The sequence below is a fragment of the Emys orbicularis genome, chromosome 1 (assembly GCF_028017835.1).
Source record: "Emys orbicularis isolate rEmyOrb1 chromosome 1, rEmyOrb1.hap1, whole genome shotgun sequence".
In the NCBI taxonomy this organism is placed as follows: Eukaryota; Metazoa; Chordata; order Testudines; family Emydidae; genus Emys; species Emys orbicularis.
In genome coordinates this window covers 313,871,506-313,888,798 of record NC_088683.1, presented here as the reverse complement: position 1 = coordinate 313,888,798, position 17,293 = coordinate 313,871,506, and positions in this window count along the sequence as shown.

Genomic DNA, 17,293 nt, shown 5'->3' with positions numbered 1-17,293 from the left:
TTAGGCCTCAGTTGGAGTACTGTGTGCAATTGTAGTCATCACTGTATAGAAAGGATGTAAAGAAACTGGAAAGGATCCAGAGGCAAGCGACAAAAATGACCAAAGGCAGTGCCACTGGAATAGTTTTTGGAGTGGGGGTGCAGCCCTCTTACCCCTGTCTGCGACCCTCACCACCCCCTAGACCTGGGGCTGGGAGCAGGGCTGTGGCTCCGTGATGTAGTGACACGGACAGGGTGTAACGATGCTGATTCTGGTGGGACCCAACTGAGAGTGCCAATTCAGGACAAATTGCTTAAAACGGGGCAGTTACAGCCCAAGGCTGGGTTTTTTTCACCTCTAAGGCAAACCAAACCAGCCAGACTAAGAGGACTTTGGTTTCACCCCACTGGCTAACCACAAGTTACACAAGCAATTCCCTTAGACACTCCAGTTTCCCAGTATCGCCACCAGTGCCACTCGTTATGGGGATGAATGGTTATGAAAACTAATACCCCAGTAAAAGAAAAAAGGTTCTCCTGATCCCAAAGGACCAAGCCCCAGACCCAGGTCAATATACAAATCAGATCTTACCCACTAATCACGCTGTTGCCAATCCTTTAGAATCTAAAATCTAAAGGTTTATTCATAAAAGGAAAAAAAGAGGTATATGAGAGCTAGAATTGGTTAAATGGAATTAATTACACACAGTAATGGCAAAGTTCTTGGTTCAGGCTTGCAGCAGCGATAGAATAAACTGCAGGTTCAAATCAAGTCTCTGGAATTCATCCCCAGCTGGGATGGGTCATTCAGTCCTTTGTGTAGAGCTTCAGTTTGTAGCAAAGTCCCTCCAGAGGTAAGAAGCAGGATTGAAGACAAGATGGAGATGAGGCATCAGCCTTTTATAGTCTTTTCCAGGTGTAAGAACACCTCTTTGTTCTTACTGTGGAAAATTACAGCAAAATGGAGTCTGGAGTCACATGGGCAAGTTTCTGCATACTTTGCTGAGTTACAAGGCATGTCTGCCTTCTCTCAATGGGTCAATTGTATAACTGATGGTCCTTAATGGGCCATCAAGCAGGCTAGGCAGAGCTGACACCAACTTGTCTGGGATGTCTCCCAGAAGCATAGCATAAGTTTGAAATACAGACAGTATAGAGCCAATATTCATAAGTTCAACTACAAAATTGATACACACATATAGACAGCATAATCATAACCAGCAAACCATAATCTTGTCTTAGACATCTCATTTGACCCCCTTTATACAAGATTTGGTGCCACTACAGGACCTTGGTTGCAACCATGTTCTATATGGCCCCAGTTCAAGTCAATAACGTGACACGGGTAAGACAGCGGAGGCTGGGGTCACAGCTAGGGGCAGGTGCGGAGCCCTGGGAGTGGGGCTGGTGGCCAGGACCCCAGACCCAGCGGCGGGGCCGGACCTGGTGGTCAGCAGCGGAAGCCCCGGGGTTGGCAGCCGAGCGGGACCCCGGGCCGGCAGCAGAGCCCTCGGACATGGGTCCAGCGGCCGAGCAGGACCCAGGGCCGGTGGCTGAGTGGGACCCAGGGCAGGCGGCAGAGCCCCTGGGCAGCAGAGGGGCTGGCGGCCGGGCCCCTGGGTGGCAAGGGCGCAGGGCCGGGGGCCAGAATGCTGGGTGCAAAACCTGGGGGTGCTGCAGCACCCCCTGCACCCAGACTTCCCGCACCTATGACCAAAGGGATGGAATGCAAGCCATATGAGCAAAGGCTGAAGGAACTGGGTATATTTAATTTGTTTGGAAAAGAGGAGATAAGGAGGGGACACGTTAGCAGTCTTCAAATACTTGAATGGTTGCCATTAGAAAGCTGGAGAAAAAATGTTCACTTTTATCACAGAGGGCAGGACAAGAGGCAATGGGTTCAATCATATCAGATTTATATTAAAGCTCAGGAAAACCTTCCTAATTGTAAGACCAGTAGGACAATGGAACAGACTGTCTAGGGAAGTTGTGGAATCTCCTTCACTGAAGGTTTCAAAAAGAGGCTGGGTAGCCATCTGTCTTGGATGGTTTAGACACAACAAATCCTGCATTAGGGGGTTAGACTAGATTACCTGTGTGGTCTCTTCTAACCCTGTGGTTCTATGATTCTAAGATATAACCCTTTTAAGGGACAGGCTGGATGGAATCTAAAGCCTGCAGTCTGAGGATAATCAAGGAGTCCCGGCCCTACCTGGAGTCTGGGCCATATAACAGAAAATGGAGCAGAGAGAGAGAGAGAGCGCTCCTTATTGTAAGGATTCCTGAACTGAAGACTGATTAAAAGGAGATGGTATTTTTGTTAATGTGTGTCAGTTTCTTCTTGCCTCATGACAGTTAAATCTGAAATCTGTTGTTCCACTGGGGGAAATTAAGATGGGGCATAGCTCCAGTGTCGCAAGAGGGGCATGCAGAGACTGTTCACCCATTCACAGTCTGACTACCCTGTTTTTCCTGGAAGACTCTGTGGACAACTAAACACCTACCAGGTTTACATCATAGGCAGAGGTGAAAGTAAGCCAGTACACAGCCGACCATACCGGCAGAGGGCAGCTTCCCGAGGCCAGCGATTTAAAGGGCCCGGGGCTCCCCACAGCGGCCGGAGTCCCGGGCCCTTTAAATCACCACCAGAGCCCCCCTGCCAGAGCCCTTGGGTAGCGGCCAGGAGCACCAGGGCTCCGGCAGTGATTTAAAGGGCCCGGGGCTCCCAGCCACCACTACTGCAGTGGAGCCCCAGGCCCTTTAAATCTCAATTTAAAGGCCCCAGGGATTTAAAGGCCCCGCCCCTTCCGGTTGATGCCCCGCCCCCTGCTGAGGATTCTAGCCCTGCCTACCGGTAAGTCCTTTAAGTTACTTTACCCCTGATCATAGGTACCAAAAAAATGAAAACTAACTGAGAGGGGAATCATATTTTTATTCAAAATTGTTGGGAAAAAGCTGTTTTTGTTAAATATTGATCATTTTCAATTAAGGGCTAAGGCTTTCCATCCACTTCTCTGGACCCTTTCAGGGAAACTTCCACTGAAGACAGAGTTGATATTTTTCAAATTTTAAAAAAATACAATCCCACGCCTTTTTAATTGTCTAAATCTTTCAGGCATTCATACATTATAAAGAAACAAAAAAGGGCATAAGCTCCATGGTTTTTAAAGTTTCCAGGTCACCTTTAACATGCATTATTATTTGCATCTTATAGAGGAGAATGCAAATAACGTCATTAGCTACATAGTGGCAGCACTGACGTTACAGTATTGCACTACACAAATACATTAACTAACAGCAAACAATTTACTATTCTCTTTCAAGGACAGTATATTTGATTTCTAAATCTTTTGTACATGGTCCAAGCATCTGCAGAGCACACCTTATGGGCTACACAAAGAATGTGACCTCTGTGTATTAACATATAATGTATATCCTGCAGTAATCAAGGCATGGTGTTAACATTTGACACGAGACACTCTGTGACTGCAAACAGCCTGTAGTTTAATTCTAAGTCACAAGCTTCATTAGTAGCAGAGGCTAGATAATTTTCAATCAACTCATTTTTCCAACAGCACCACCATCCTTCAGCAAGTCAGAGGGAAACAATCCAAAATAGTTTCTGACTGAAAAGTAACTCCTACTTTAAGGACTAAAATCACTTAATTAACAAAGTGTTTAATATGCAATTGTTTATATTCTGTTCTGTTTTTCATTAACAGTTTTGATATTTAGAGGAATACTCACATTATTTTAAAGGAATGTTAAGGTAACAATCATATTTAAAATTGTCAATAACTATGTTATCAAAGCCCTAGAATAGATTAACACTGAAGGACAAATAAATGTCTACTTTTCTTTCTGGCATTTATGATGCTTATTTATTACAGCTTGGGCAACAAAATTAGCATTGGTCAGTTTTACTTTTTGGACACAATTGTGGCCTTAAGCCACAACATGTGGAGATGTGTGTGCATGCATGAATGCAAGCACACACCTGGGCAGCTTAGGAGGGGCTGCAGGCATGTGGCATCTCCCAGAAGCATTGACCTGTTCAGGTACAATGGCTCATGATGTATTGTAGAAGTGCAAACCTGTGCAGCTGCTGCTCTTCCATCTTTCTGCGAGGTATAGGATGCCAACATGAGGTGTTCATTCTGAAGCTTAATGATGTCAGTACAGACATCAATCTTGTTAATTATTTCACTTCTAATTAAAAGAAAGATAATTACATTATGAATTTTTGCACAATCTACTGGGAGTGACATTTGAGTTTGATATCTTATAGTGATGTCAAGAGTGGGTGCAGTGTAGGTTATAGATAGAATTAGTGTTGTGGACAGAGCTTGGGAAAGTAATACCCCCCCCCTTTTTTTCCCCTAATCTGACACTTGGTTAATCGACCCAAAGTCTAATAAACAGTTAGAAGAAAACCACTTGATTTTATTCAACTCCATTGCCTCTATAACTGAGGCATAAGACAGCTTCTGATCCACATAGCTTGGTCATTTCAAGGTGACTAAAACAGGGAAAACAAGTTACATTTTTTGAATTAAAAAGGCAGAAAAAAATTATTTTTACTTGACAAAGACCTTTCAGCCCTTCTTTATGCCTCATATACATGCAAAAATGGGCACAAACCCATTCCCTCCCTTCCCCCCCCCCCCCCCGGTTGCTTTAGTGACACAGAGGATAATGTGTTAAATATCATTAGCCCTTATTGAGATAACAAGAGAGCTGCAGGAGTAAAAAGAGAATGCAGGCAGAAATCCAGCAACAGAGTGGGGGTTATCCAGTTTATTGTACCCACTGAGGATACCTCTCCGGGGGAGGGAACTCAAGTTATTAGGAAGAGACAGGTAATAGTTATGGGGGATTCGATCATTAGAAACATAGATAGCTGGGTTTGCGATGACCGGGAGAACCGCATGTTGACTTGTCTGCCTGCTGTGAAGGTTGCAGATCTCTCGAGACATCTAGATAGACTTATGTGTAGTGCTGGGGAGGAGCCGGTGGTCGTGGTACATGTACCAGTAATATAGGGAAGGATAGGAGAGAGGTCCTAGAGGCCAAATTTAGGCTGCTAGGTAAGAGATTGAAGTCCTGGACCTCCATGGTAGCATTATCTGAAATGTTTCCAGTTCCACGCGCAGGGCCAGTTAGACAGGCAGAACTGCAGGGTCTCAATGCATGGATGAGACAATGGTGTAGGGAGGAGGAGTTTAGATATATTAAGAACTGGGGAAACTTTTAGGAAAGGTGGAGCCTATACAGGAAGGATGGGCTCCGCCGAAACCAAAATGGAACCAGATTGCTGGCACTTAAAATGAAAAAGGTTGTAGAGCAGTTTTTAAACTAAGGGCTAGGGGAAAGCCAACAAGTGCAAAGAAGCACGTGGTTCAGACAGAGACATCTCTTAGGGGAGGAGCTAATAATGGAGATTCTCTATGTTCTAGTAAGGACGAGAGGATGGAAGATGATAAAATACAGGTAGGATCTGATCAGAAACAGTCAAATGAAAAAGAGCCCCATTCAATTACATCATGTAATGGCAGACAGCTTTAAAAGTGACAAGTTACAAAGGATGAATATAAACAAATATAAACAAACAAACAACACAAGTATGTAGGGACAAAATTAGAAAGGCCAAGGCACAAAATGAGATCCAACTAGCTAGGGACATAAAAGGAAACAAGAAAACATTCTACAAATACATTAGAAGCAAGAGGAAGACCAAGGACAGAGTAGGCCTGTTACTCAATGAGGGGGGAAAGACAATAACAGAAAATGTGGAAATGGCAGAGGTGTTTAATGACTTATTTGTTTCAGTTTTCACCAAGAAGGTTGGTGGCGATTGGACGTCTAACATAGTGAATGCCAGTGAAAATGAGGTAGGATCAGAGTCTAAAATAGGGAAAGAACAAGTCAAAAATTACTTAGACGAGTTAGATGTCTTCAAACCACCAGGGGCTGATGAAATGCATCCTAGAATACTCAAGGAGCTGACTGAGGAGATATCTGAGCCATTAGCAATTATCTTTGAAAAGTCATGGAAGATGGGAAACATTCCAGAAGACTGGAAAAGGGCAAATACAGTGCCCATCTATAAAAAGGGAAATAAGGACAACCCGGGGAATTACAGACCAGTCAGCTTAACTTCTGTACCCGGAAAGATAATGGAGCAAATCATTAAGCAATCCATTTGCAAACACCTAGAAGATAATAAAGTGATAAGTAACAGTTAGCATGGATTTGTCAAGAACAAATCGTGTCAAACCAACCTGATAGCTTTCTTTGACAGGGTAACAAGCTTTGTAGATGGGACGAAGCAGTAGATGTGGTATATCTTGACTTTAGTAAGGCTTCTGATACTCTCTCGCATGACCTTCTCATAAACAAACTAGGGAAATACAACCTAGATGGAGCTACTATAAGGTGGGTGCATAATTGGTTTCAAAATCATTCCCAGAGAGTAGTTATCAGTGGTTCACAGTTATGCTGGAAGGGCATAACGAGTGGGGTCCCGCAGCAGCCCAACACTGTAGCATTTAATTTAAAAAATGGGGACTACACAAAAATGAGGAAGTTAGTTAAACAGAAATTAAAAGGTACAGTGCCAAAAGGGAAATCCCTGCAAGCTGCATGGTAACTTTTAAAAGCCACCATTAGAGAGGCTCAACTTAAATATATGCCCCAAATTAAAAAACATAATAAGAGACCCAAAAAAGTGCCACCATGGTTAAACAAAGTAAAAGAAGCAGTGAGAGACAAAAAAGCATCCTTTAAAAAGTGGAAGTTAAATCCTAGTCAGGAAAATAGAAAGGAGCATAAACTCTGGCAAATGAAGTGTAAAAATATAATTAGGAAGGCCAAAAAAGAATGTGGAGAACAGCTAGCCAAAGACTCAAAGTAATAGCAAAAAAAAAATGTAAGTACATCAGAAGCAGGAACCTGCTAAACAACCAGTGGGGCAACTGGATGATCGAGATGCTAAAGGAGCACTCAAGGACAATAAGGCCATTGCGGAGAATCTAAATGAATTCTTTGCATACCGGCTGAGAATGTGAGGGAGATTCCCAAACCTGAGCCATTCTTTTTAGGTGACAAATCTGAGGAACTGTCCCAGATGGAGGTGTTATTAAAGGAGGTTTTGGAACAAATTGATAAACTAAACAGTAATACGTCACCAAGACCAGATGGTATTCACCCAAGAGTTCTGAAAGAACTCAAATTTCAGTGAAATTTCAGAACTAGTAACTGTAGTTTGTAACCTATAATTTAAATCAGCTTCTGTACCACATGACTGGAGAACAGCTAATGTGATGCCAATTTTTAAAAACAGAGGTGATCCTAGCAATTACAGGCCAGTAAACCTGACTTCAGTATCGGGCAAACTGGTTGAAACTATAATAAAGAATAAAATTGTCAGACACATAGATGAACATAATTTGTTGGGGAAGAGTCAACATGGCTTTTGTAAAGGGAAATCATGCCTCACCAATCTACTAGAATTCTTTGATCAACAAGCACGTGGACAAGGCGGATCCAGTGGATATAGTGTACTTAGATTTTCAGAAAGCCTTTGACAAGGTCCCACAACAAAGGCTCTTAAGCAAAGTAAGCTGTCATGGGATAAGAGGGAAGGTCCTCTCATGGATTGGTAACTGGTTAAAAGATAGGAAACAAAGGGTAGGAATAAATGGTCAGTTTTCAGAATGGAGAGGGGTAAATAGTGGTGTCCCCCAAGGCTCTGTACTGAGACCAGTCCTATTCAACATATTCATAAATGATCTGGAAAAAGGGGTAAACAGTGAGGTGGCAAAATTTGCAGATGATACAAAACTACTCAAGATAGTTAAGTCCTAGGCAGACTGCAAAGAGCTACAAAAGGATCTCACAAAACTGGGTGACTGGGGCAACAAAATGACAGATGAAATTCATTGTTGATAAATGCAAAGTAATGCATATTGGAAACCATAATCCCAACTATACATATAAAGTGATGGGATCTAAATTAGCTGTTACAACTCAAGAAAGAGATCTTGGAGTCATTGTGGATAGTTCTCTGAAAACATCCACTCTATGTGCAGCATCAGTCAAAAAAGCGAACAGAATGTTGGGAATCATTAAGAAAGGGATAGATAATAAAACAGAAAATATATTGCCTCTGTATAAATCCATGGTACGCCCACATCTTGAATACTGCATGCAGATGTGGTCGCCCTATCTCCAAAAAGATATATTGGAATTGGAAAAGGTTCAGAAAAGGGCAACAAAAATTATTAGGGGTATCGAACGGCTGCCATGTAAGGAGAGATTAATAAGCCTGGGACTTTTCAGCTTGGAAAAGAGACAGCTAAGGCCTGGTCTACACTACACCTTTAATTCGGATTTAGTGGCTTTAATTCGAATTAACTCTGGAACCGTCCACACAACGAAGCCATTTAATTCGAATTAAAGGGCCCTTTAATTCGATTTCTGTACTCCACCCCGACGAGCGGAGTAGCGCCAAAATCGAATTTGTCAATTCGAATTAGCGTTAGTGTGGCTGCAATTCGATGTTATTGGCCTCCAGGAGCTATCCCACAGTGCACCATTGTGACCGCTCTGGCCAGCAATCTGAACTCGCATGCACTGGCCAGGTGGACAGGAAAAGCCCCGGGAACATTTGAATTTCATTTCCTGTTTGCACAGCGTGGAGAGCACAGGTGACCACAGAGAGCTCATCAGCACAGGTAACCATGCAGGCTGATAATCGAAAAAGAGCACCAGCATGGACCGTACAGGAGGTACTGGATTTGATCTCTATATGGGGAGAGGATTCAGTGCTAGCTGAACTGCGTTCGAAAAGACGAAATGCCAAAACTTATGAAAAAATTTCCAAGGGCATGATGGAGAGAGGCCACAATAGGGACACAGATCAGTGCCGCGTGAAAGTCAAGGAGCTCAGACAAGCCTATCAAAAAGCAAAGGAGGCAAACGGTCGCTCCGGGTCAGAGCCGCGGACATGCCGCTTCTACGCTGAGCTAAATGCATTTCTAGGGGGGGCCGCCACCACTACCCCACCTCTGACTGTGGATTCCGAGCTGGGGATAATCTCATCAGGGACACCTGATGATTCCGCGGAAGGGGAAGAGGAGGAGGAGGAGGACGAGCTGGCAGAGAGCACCCAGCTCTCCGTTCTCCCCAACAGCCAGGAACTGTTTCTCACCCTGACTGAAGTACCCTCCCAAGCCTCCCAAGCCAGCACCCAAGACCATGACCCCATGGAAGGGACCTCAGGTGAGTTTACCTTTTAAAATATAAAACATGGTTTAAAAGCAAGCATTTTTAATGATTAATTTGCCCTGAGCACTTGGGATGCATTCGCAGCCAGTACAGCTACTGGAAAAGTCTGTTAACATGTCTGGGGATGGAGCGGAAATCCTCCAGGGACATCTCCATGAAGCTCTCCTGGAGGTACTCCAAAAGCCTTGCCACAAGGTTTCTGGGCAGTGCAGCCTTATTCCGTCCTCCATGGTAGGACACTTGACCACGCCATGCTAGTAGCAAGTAATCTGGTATCATTGCCTGACAGAGCCTGGCAGCATATGGTCCCGGTGTTTGCTGGCATTCAAGCAACATCCGTTCTTTATCTTGCTGTGTAATCCTCAGGAGAGTGATATCGCTTAGGGTAACCTGGTTGAAATAAGGGAATTTAATTAAGGGGACTGAGGTGGCCGTTCCTACTGGGCTGTTTGCCTGTGGCTGAAAAGAAATCCTTCCCTGCATTTAGCCAAGTGCAAGGGGGGGGGGGGAGGATTGGCCCAGAGCTTTTCGCGTTTTGCTAGCAGGGATCTTCCCTGATACCAGCCAGGCGGTGGGGGGAGGGATAAAGCACTCATCCCAGAGAATTCATGGCGGGGGGGGGGGGGGGTGTTAGTTTGGTTCCTGCAGGGATCTTCCCTGATACCAGCCACGCGGTGGGGGGAGGGATAAAGCACTCATCCCAGAGAATTCATGGCGGGTGGGGGGGGGGGGTGTAAGTTTGGTTCCTGCAGGGATCTTCCCTGATACCAGCCACGCGGTGGGGGGAGGGATAAAGCACTCATCCCAGAGAATTCATGGCGGGTGGGGGGGGGGTGTTAGTTTGGTTCCTGCAGGGATCTTCCCTGATACCAGCCACGCGGTGGGGGGAGGGATAAAGCACTCATCCCAGAGAATTCATGGCGGGTGGGGGGGGGGGTGTTAGTTTGGTTCCTGCAGGGATCTTCCCTGATACCAGCCACGCGGTGGGGGGAGGGATAAAGCACTCATCCCAGAGAATTCATGGCGGGGGGGGGGGGGGTGTTAGTTTGGTTCCTGCAGGGATCTTCCCTGATACCAGCCACGCGGTGGGGGGAGGGATAAAGCACTCATCCCAGAGAATTGGATGGGGGGGGGGGTGTTAACCTTCAGCAGCAGAAAACAAGCTAACAGGAAAACTGCAGCACAACGGGCTTTGCTTGGTATGTGGGAAAGCAGGGCGCAGAAGCCTAAAGACAGTGGCTTACCATGGCAGCATGCAAGGTGAATTCTGTTGCCCCGACCTGCGTCTGTGATCTCTAGCAGCAAAGCCACAGGCACTCAATATTAAGAGGCAAAATGCGACCTTGCACAGAAATCACATGTGCTATGTAATGTGAATAGTATACACCGTGAAAGAGTATAAGCATTGTTCTGAAAAATGTATCTTTTAAAAAAATTCTCTCCTTTTTTCACTCCCTCCAGCAGGTGCAAATGTTTCAAGCCTCCCTCCTCCTTCCCGAAGGCTATCCCAGATAAGGCGTCGTAAAAAAAAAACGAGAGAAGAGATGTTTTCCGAAATCATGCAATCCACCAGGAATGAAAGAGCTCATCTGAATGAGTGGAAGGAGACGGTTTGCAAGTATAGGAAAGAAGCCAGTGACCGTGAGGACAGGAGGGACCAACGTGAGGACATGAGGGACCAACGTGAGGACATGAGGGACCAACGTGAGGACAGAAGGGACCAACGTGAGGAGAGGAGAGACGCTCGAGATGAGAGGTGGCGGCAGGAAGATCAGAGGAGTCGGGAAGCAACGCTGGGGCTGCTGCGTGAGCAAACAGACATGCTCCGGCGTCTGGTGGAGCTTCAGGAACGGCTGCTGGAGAACCGAGTGCCGCTACAGCCCCTGTATAACCCCCCTACCTCCTCACCATGTTCCATAGCCTCCACACCCAGACGTGTAAGAACACGGGGGGGGGAGGCTCCGTACACCCTCCCATTCCACCCCAGTGGACAGCCCAAGCAAAAGGCTGCCATTTTTTTAACCTTTTTTTACTGGGCTTTTCCTTCTCGCAGATCCTCCTCCCAAACCCCACTCAGGTTCTGTGCCGCTACAGCCCCTGTATAACCCCCCTACCTCCTCACCATTTTCCATAGCCTCCACACCCAGATGTGTAAGAACACGGGGGGGGAGGCTCCGTACACCCTCCCATTCCACCCCAGTGGACAGCCCAAGCAAAAGGCTGCCATTTTCTTAACCTTTTTTTACTGGGCTTTTCCTTCCCGCTGATCCTCCTCCCAAACCCCACTCAGGTTCTCTCCCTCTTTTTATAATCAATTCATAAAGAATAAATGATTTTTAAACAATGGTGACTTTATTTCCTTTGAAAGCAAGCTGGGGGAAGGGGGAGGGTGGGTTCCTTACAGAGAATGAGTCAATAAAGGGGGCGGGTTTTCAGGAAGGATAAACAAACATAAATTTCACACTGTAGCCTGGCCAGTCATGAAACTGGTTTTCAAAGCTTCCCTAATGCGCAGCGCTTCATCGTGTGCTCTTCTAATCGCCCTGGTGTCTGGCTGCGAGTAATCAGCAGCCAGGCGATTTGCCTCAGCCTCCCACCCTGCCATAAAGGTCTCCCCCTTGCTCTCACAGAGATTGTGAAGCACACAGCAAGCAGTAATAACAATGGGGATATTGGTTTGGCTGAGGTCTGAGCGAGTCAATAAGGATCGCCAGCGACCTTTTAAACGGCCAAATGCACATTCTACCACCATTCTGCACTTGCTCAGCCTGTAGTTGAACAACTCCTGACTCCTGTCCAGGCTGCCTGTGTATGGCTTCATGAGCCATGGCATTAAGGGGTAGGCTGGGTCCCCAAGAATAACAATTGGCATTTCAACATCCCCCACGGTTATTTTCTGGTCCGGAAAGTAAGTCCCTTGCTGCAGCCGTTTAAACAGATTGGTGTTCCTGAAGACGCGAGCGTCATGAACCCTTCCCGGCCAGCCCACATGGATGTTGGTGAAACGTCCCTTGTGATCCACAAGTGCTTGCAGCACCATTGAGAAGTACCCCTTGCGGTTTATGTACTGGGTACCCTGGTGCTCCGGTGCCAAGATAGGAATATGGGTTCCATCTATTGCCCCACCACAGTTAGGGAATCCCATTGCAGCAAAGCCATCCACTATGACCTGCACATTTCCCAGAGTCACTACCTTTCGTAGCAGCACCTCCGTGATTGCTTTGGCTACTTGCATCACAGCAGCCCCCACAGTAGATTTGCCCACTCCAAATTGATTCCCGACTGACCGGTAGCTGTCTGGCGTTGCAAGCTTCCACAGGGCTATCGCCACTCGCTTCTCAACTGTGAGGGCTGCTCTCATCTTGGTATTCTGGCGCTTCAGGGCAGGGGAAAGCAAGTCACAAAGTTCCATGAAAGTGCCCTTACGCATGCGAAAGTTTCTCAGCCACTGGGAATCGTCCCACACCTGCAACACTATGCGGTCCCACCAGTCTGTGCTTGTTTCCCGGGCCCAGAATCGGCGTTCAAAGCCTATAACCTGGCCCATTAACATCATAATCTCCAAAGCACCGGGGCCCGCGGTCTCAGAGAATTCTGTGTCCGTGTCCATGTCCTCATCACGCTGGTCGCTGCGCTGCAATCGCCGCCTTCTCCTCCTCCTCGCCTCTTTTTTCTGGTCCTGTGTAAGCATAAACTCCACGAGAAAGCGCGAGGTGTTTATAATGTTCAAGACTGCGTTCTGGAGCACAACGGGATCCATGCTTGATGCAGAATGGAGTCTGCAGAGTTCACTCAGGAAAAAAGGCGCGAAATGGTTGTCTGCCGTTGCTTTCAGGGAGGGAGGGGGAGGCTGTACCCAGAACTACCTGCGACAATGTTTTTTGCCCCATCATGCACTGGGGTCTCAACCCAGAATTCCAAGGGGGGTGGAGACTGCGGGAACTATGGGATAGCTATGTAAAAGCTACCCACAATGCAACGCTCTGGAAATCGATGCTACTATGGTAGCTTGGACGCACACCACCGAATTAATGGTGCCTAGTGTGGCCGAATACATTCGAATTTACAAAATCGGTTTCCTAAATTCGAATTATATAAATTCGAATTAATCCTGTAGTGTAGACATACCCTAAGGGGGGATATGATTGAGGTCTATAACATCATGACTGGTGTGGAGAAAGTAATTAAGGAAATGTTATTTACTCCTTCTCAAAACATAAGAACTAGGGGTCACCACATGAAATTAATAGGCAGCAGGTTTAAAACAAACAAAAGGAAGTATATTTTCACACAACGCACAGAGCCCCACTGACTTCAAAGAGTCTCCCTATAGGTATAATTGAAGGATCAGGCCATTAAAGTTCTGTTTCGATCCATTTGTAAGTACATTTGTAATTTATTATCAAAAGGTATGTAATTTTCTGACTAAATGCCTCTATGAAGTAAAACTACATCTCACTGATAGCAGGGGTCCCAAGCCGTGCCCTGCTGCCCCTCCCCCAGCAACAGCAGGGGTCCCAGGCCGAGCCGCCACCGCACCCCAGAGCACCTGCAGCACCCCCCGGCCGCCCTCTGCCCTAGACCACCCAAGATTTACTCAGGGGCATATAATACAAGTCATGGAGAGGTCACAGGCAGGGAATTTTTGTTTATTGCCCATAATTTAAGATTCCTTAGCAAGAAAGTGGACTCTGTGCAGAGTGCAGGGAACAATTTCCAGATTAGATAAAACAGGTGCAGGCTTCTTGCCATATGGCAGCAGGGAGATCCTGGCTGCTGTGGTGTTCAGATTGCTTATTTGGTCTACCTCTGTCACCAGTCACTGCTCTTGAGAAAAAGACCATTGCTCCAGTCCTGCTGTTGGATCAGTGCAGGCAGACCCTTGCCCCTGTGCAGAGCTCCACTGACTTTTGGCTCTGGGGATCCAGCCTGCTTGTGACAGCACCTTTGATATTCTCCCATTATTTCCATGACATTTAAGTGCTCATAAAAGTGAGCTGGCTATAGCAAGGCCTTTGCCCTTTTAACAAGTAAAGAAACATCCCACTAGCCCACTCTCTCTTTCCTCCTATATCAATCACACACACACCATCACCCCCACCATACCCCTCCATTGCTTCCCTGCAATGCTCTGAACCCTCATGATACATCCATCCCACTTTCCCCATCACATATCCACCCTGCCTCCATCCCAGTGCTCCCCCACCATCCCCGCAGCAGTCCCCTATCATCCCCCAACAGCCCTGTGTTCCCCATCCATCCCAATAACCCACCGCTCACTCCAATGCCCCATCTATCTCCCGAAAACTCCCTATTCCCCACCAGTGCTCCATTCATTCCCCCAATGCCTCCCACTCCCCCACCATGCCCCACCCAACCCTCGCTCTCCCCAAGGCCTAACCTGTCCCCCCAATAATCCCCCACTCCCTCTGCTATGCCCCACTCTCCTCCCCAACAGCCCCTCCTCTCTGCAACACCACACCTGCCCTCGCTCTCCCCATAATACCCCACCTGCCCCAATAGCTCTCCGCTCTATCCAATGGCACACCTGTCCCCCGGACAGCCCCTGCTCTTCCAGCAACACCCCACACATCCCCACCCCCGCTCTCCCCAACCCCCACAGCCCCTGCTCACCCCACAGCCCCCGCTCAACCCAAACCCTCACCCGTCCCCAGACAGCCCCCGCTGTCCGCAACCCCCACAGCCCCACTCTCGGGAAACACCCCGTCCCGTCTCTCTCACGCACACTCCGCGCCGCGCCTCCGCTTCCTCCTTCCCACCCTCCCAGCCCCTGGCGCCGGGGGGCGCAAGGCGGCACCGCCGCGGCCTCTCAGCAGGGTCCCCGCGGGGCGGGCCCCGACTAGTTCCGCTTCCCTGGCCGGGGGGCGGGGCCGCGGCGCTCCGAGCCGGGCTGGGCCGGGCCCCGCCTCCCGCGGCCCGGCTATATAGCGGCGGAGGGGCCGGGCAGCGCGGCTGGTGCCGCGCGCTGGGTGAGTGGCTGGGCCTGGGGAGCGGAGCCGGCCGACCGGGGAGGCGCTGGCAGCCGGCTCCTCCTTTGCGCACGTGTCTGCCGCGGGGCCGGTGGCCTCACCGACTAACCCCTGCTGCGCTGCCCCTGTGCGCGGGCGGCCCCCGGCGGCGCTCAGCGCCCTCCCTGCCGGGGCCCGCGGGCGCCGCACAGCTGCAGGCTGGTGCCTGGAGCCAGAGCTGCTCCAGCCGGCGTGATCCGCACCTGAGCAGCCATCCCGGCTGCGCCGGTGCCGCTGCAGCGCGGAGCCTGAGCAGCGGCCCGTCACGTGGTGGGAGCGGCGAGGGATAACCTTTGCAGCCTTTCTAATGAGCTGCCACCCCGTGAGCGAGAGAGCGCGGGTCATGCACACGCGGCTACACGCCCGCTGCGACTGCGGAGCTCGGTCCTAGACGCGATTTCCAGTACAGGCCATAGCATCTTTGGCAGTGACTTGTGCCAGTGAAGTTGATTCAGTTGACGTGACACAGTTCAACCCCGTTAGAGCTGGCCGGTGACTTACTGGGCAAATTTGGCCCCTTCTGTTTGTGACTTGTCCACAAAACCGCTTGCTTCCCAAAGTAATTCCTTGTTCGAAACTGCCTGGCTTCCACCAATAGTGCTTGGTCTGTAACTTACAAGCAGATCGTTGTGTGTATTAGAAATTGGAGGTGTTTCAATTGAGTGTATAGGTCTGAGTGCCTAATTTGAGAGCGTCCCTTAGAATTGTGCTTCTGATGTAAATAGTGATGATTACAATTACCCCCAGTTTGCTTTCAGTGTGTATTCTGCAGCATTTGCTTAGAAATGTGTACAGGCTAGAATATTCATGGAAGATAGAGATGTGCACATAACTAGTAAAAGCTTGTTTTAAAAAAACCAACTAAGCTGACCTAAGTCCCCATGTAGACAGTGCTAGCTCAATGGAAGAATTATTCTGTTGACCTAGCTACTGCCTCTGGGGAGGTGGATTAGAACTTCTCCTGACACTGTAATAAGTGTCTACCCTCAAGTGCTACAGTGGTGCAGCTGATCTGGGGTAGCATTTTAAATGGAGATATAGCCTAACACTCTCCCACCTTCCCTTGAGACCATAAGCTCTGAAGGTAGTTTCCTCCCTTTGTTTTATTCATGTAATGTGCATGAGTTGATTTTTTTTTTTAACTAAGGTAGTGTAGGAAAGTTTATCACAGCTTCTGCAAGCCTAACCTCTTTTACCTAAATTGAAACAGTAAGACAGCCTCAGGTTTATGCTTCTACTCTTCTCAAAGCTTGCATTCTGATAATGAAAAAAACAAGTTCATTCTTATTGGGGTGAAGAATAAGAGCCACAGCCAAGAAATGGCACCTTTATGGACCTTGAATTCAAATTCTACTTTGGTCATTGGCCTGCTGTGTCCTTGACAAGTCAAAAGTCATGTCTTGTCTTCCTGGTCTCTGAAGTGGGGCATTAGTACTTCTTTTGCAGGAGGGTCTTGTGGCATAATCCATTCAGTATTTGGGGAGTCCTTGGATGGAAGACACTCAGTTCTAGGCAACAGAATTGTTAAATGTTAATTTCCTGAAGATCTTACATGACTCCTAGATTTTTTTGGATTTGCAGTATGAATGAGTGATTGCTATTTTAACAATCTTTTGGTGATTTTTAGGGCTCCAGTCATTTATTACTGCAAATTCAGAGAAATCTACAAGATTATAAATGGTATCAATAAACCAGGATGGTCAATTATTTTTTTGTCAAGGTCCAAATTTCTTGGTCAAGGTATAGTGAAGGTCCAGACTCCAGAGAAATGAGGGGAAAAAAGTAAATAAAAAGATTTCAGGGTCTGTTCAAAAGTGTCTGTCAGTCCGGATTTGGCCTGCAGTCTGCCTATTGACTACCTCTGCAATAAATGGGGTTCTGGATTTAATTAAGTAATGTTAAATCTAGTGCTATGGCTGGGTACTTGTGTTGGTCAAGGTACTTATAACTCTTTTATTTGAAAAACTCTTCCTTGTTTTGCCTTCACTTGCCCAGTTT